Here is a 4,182-nt window from a genome sequence, read left to right on the forward strand (position 1 = left end):
AATAATATATATAAAGATAAAAAAAATCTCTTTTTTTTTTTACTTTTAACGATTATAATTTCTAAAAGTATAAACAAATAATTTTTATATTCATAAACATTAAAGTCTTTGTAATTATAAATATCTAATAAATATAATTATAAACCAAATTTTCATTCAAAACATAATTATAAATATTGTTCCAAAGCAAAATAAACATAATCCAAAATATAATTATAAATATTGTTTCTAAAACAAAATAAACATAATCCAAAACACTCAATTTTCATCTTCATTATCTTGTAAGTTGGGTTGGGGGAAGTTGGATTTTGGAAAAAAAAATTATAAAAATACCCCTTGCCAAAAAAATACTAAGCCCGGCGGGGAAGCCCGCCCCGCCCCGCCAAAGCCCGCGATTTAAGCGGTGTGGGTTAGGCGGGCTTTTACTATTTGACAGTCCTAATTTTTCAGCCTAACCCGCCTTTTTTGGCGGGTTATACGGGCCGGCCCGACGGGTTTAGGCTCGTTTGCCACCCCTACCCCGCACCCATACTGTCACAACTGTAACCGCTGTACTTGCACTGCTCTTAGACACGACCATAGCCGCACCTCCATCTGTTTCCTTCACTGTCGTGTGTGCTTTTCATAGTCCCTTTCTGTTGTTGTCTCGTGATTGCTGTTTCCAATCGCTGCGGTTAGAAGTCCCAAACCAATATCGTGGTTGGTGTTGTAGGCGTGGGGTTGGTACTGTTGTATATTAGATGTTTATTTTATTAGGTATGAGGATGATTTTTTTTCATTTTAAATTGGATGTTTAATTTTTTGGATTGGATTTAAGTATATACAATTAAATTATATTTGATGTTTTATTTTAATAGATATGCGGATGATTAATTTTATTTTTAATTATATATTTAGTTTTTTTGTCGATGAGAGGGCTAGGTAGAGAAGAAGTGGCGACACTAATTCTTGCTGTGAGAGACGGATTAACATCAACCAGTGTGGCCAGTAAAAAATGGAGTGTCACCGATGAGAGAATTTAAGAGCGTAGTATTGCGGTGGTCAATAGAATAAAAAAATATCGCTAAAAATTAAAATGTAAAAATAGAACTTTTGGTAGGGGTGGCAAAATGGGATGGCCCGCTCCGTCCCGCCCCACCAATTTTAAAAAATAAGTCACATAATTCGAACAAATATACAAAATTGTAAAATAAAATAAATAAAGTTAATAACTAAAAGAAGAATAAAAAAAGTGTTTGAAAATTTTATATTTATTAATTTTATAATAGTAATCACTCTTTTATTTAATAAAAAAATAAAAAATAAAAATTTTTGGCCCAACAGACCAGCCCGCCCCGCTCCACCAGGCACCAAAACCCGCCAATTTAGCAGATTCCAAATCCTAACCTCACCCGCATTTTTTAGCGGATTTAACGGGTCGACTCAACGAGTCCGACCTATTTTGCCACCCCTAACTTTTGATGAGAATAATTGAGAGCGAATTTTTTTGTTTTTATCTTTGTTGGACCAATATTATAATCCGTTATTTGTATTATTTACAATTTTTATTGTCTATCTAGCAGAAAAGATATATATTGTTGTGAATTATTGTTTGCAGTTACTAATTTATTATAGAAATAACACGCGCGTTACTCATTGATTTTCATAACTCATCGTTATAAAAGATGCTTTTTTTCCTCCTTCTTTTTTGTATTTTTCTTCTTTTTTTTCATGTGTTTCATCTTTATCGTCGTTTTTTATTATTATTTTTGTTGCTTTTGTTTTTTTCCTTCTTTTCTTTCTATTGATTTTGTAATATTACGTATTTTTTTTTATTTGATTTTTTCCTCTCAAGAAGAATTATAAGAATATGAAATAAGAAGATGAAGAAGATGAAGTAGCAGAAGATGAGGAAGAGGAAGAGTTTTGAATTATGCAGAACTTTTCAGCACATATATACCAAAAATTTTTAAATAATACACCCAAATATTTTCGTGTTATACCTAATTTTGCTGCAAATACAGAAAAATATTTCCTCTAATGCTGCATTTTTTTTTGTTATTCTTTTTTTCCTTATTTCTTTCTTTCTTTTAGTTGAACGAATGTAAGTTCATCATCTTCCAAGTAATTTTGTATCATTATGTATTTCCTTTTGTTATTTATTTGATTTTTTTATTTTTATTCTTGTTAAAAGAGTAAAACAAGAAGAAATTTGAGAAGATAAAACAAGAAAAAAAAAAGATGAATAAAAAAAAGAAGATGATGATGAAAAAGAAAAAGAAGAAGCACCAGAAGATGAAGAAGAGAGAGAAGAAGAGTTTTGAATTATGCAGAGCTTATCAGTACACATACACCGAAAATTCTTAAAGAATACACCCAAATATTTTCGTGTTACATCCAAATATAGAAAAATATTTTTTTTAATGCAGAACTTATACATTACATTCAATTCAAACCATCAACAATGAACAACAATTTTCACAAACAAAAACAACATTACTCACCTACAGAATCATAAACTACTAACGAAAATATTAACTAGAATCGAACCACACCTCAACTACTTGATTGGATTTAAAATAATCAATTTTGTGATGGTTCAATTGATAATCTAAACTTGAATTATTCATTATTTTCAACAACGAGATAACTTATGATGGAGGAGAATGAGAAAAAGGAAGGAAGAGAAGAAATTTAAATGAAAAAAGGAGGAAGAGGAGGAGGAGGTGATGTTGGTGAGAGAGTAAAACAAGAAAAAATTGAGAAGGTAAAACAAATTAAAAAGGAAAAGATGAATAAGAAGAAAAGAAGAAGAAGATGATGATGACGATGAAAGAAGAAGAAGAAGAAGCAGCAGAAGATGAGGAGGAGGGAGAGGAAAAGTTTTGAATTATGCAGAACTTATCAACACATATACACCGAAAATTCTTAAATAATACACTCAAATATTTTCGTATTACACCCAAATTTGCTACAAATATAGAAAATTTTTTCTTTAATGCTGCATTTTTTTCTTCTTTTTTTTCTTATTTTTTTCTTTCTTTTAGTTGAATGAATGTAATTAAGTTCATCCTCTTCCAAGTAATTTTGTACCATTATGTGTTTCTTCTTCTTCTTCTTTTTTGTTTTTTTTATTCTTGTTAAAAGAGTAAAACAAGAAGAAATTTGAGAAGATAAAACAAGAAAAAAAAATCTAAATAAAAAAAAGAAGAAGATGATGAGAAGCACCAGCAGAAAATGAGGAGGATGGAGAAGAGTTTTGAATTACGCAGAATTTATCAGCACACATACACCGAAAATTCTTAAATAATATACCCAAATATTTTCATGTTACACCTAAATATCTTCGTGTTACACCTAAATTTGCTGCAAATACAGAAAAATATTTTCTTTAATGCAGAACTTTTACATTATACTTAATTCAAATTATCAATGATGAAACATTATTCACCTACAGAATCATAAACTACTAACGAAAAAATTAACTAGAATCGAACCACACCTCAGCTACTTGATTGGATTTAAAACAATAATCAATTTCGTTTCGATTCAATTGAGAATTTGAATTATTCATTATCTTCAACAATGAGATAAGGAGGAGAATGAGAAAAAAAAAGGAGGAAAAAAAATTTTAATGAAAAAAGGAAGAGAAGGAGGAGGAGGATGAGGAGGAAGAGAATGAGGAAGAGGTGGTGGTGGTGGCGTGACAATGATAACGAAAGAAGAACGTGCAGTAACAGCACGAAGAAGAACGTGTGCATGTTGATTGAAATTTGTTAAATCAAGAGGCGCGTGAAATGTGTGTACGTAAGACGCGTGCTTGAGGGTAATTTAGAGAAAAATGACTTGTATAAACTTGTATAGTAAAATAGCTTGTATGTGAAGAATAATTATTTATACAATATAATATTTATAATTATATATTTATTATATCTAAAATTGTATAATTATTCTAATAATAATTAATAAATATTAAATAAAATAATTTAAAATAATTTTAACTATTTTTTATTGTCTTTGAGATATTATTGCATGTAAAATGATTAATATATTTTCATAGTTACTTTTAACTAGCTAATTAATTAGTAAGATTTTTTTTTCTACAATATCTTTTAATCCATTATACCAAACACTAATTCATTATTAAACACGAGAATTTATTAAACCATAGTTAAGTAATCCCGCTAATTAAGCACTCTAGAA

This window comes from Arachis ipaensis, chromosome B03, assembly GCF_000816755.2.
Source record: "Arachis ipaensis cultivar K30076 chromosome B03, Araip1.1, whole genome shotgun sequence".
Lineage (NCBI taxonomy): Eukaryota > Viridiplantae > Streptophyta > Magnoliopsida > Fabales > Fabaceae > Arachis > Arachis ipaensis.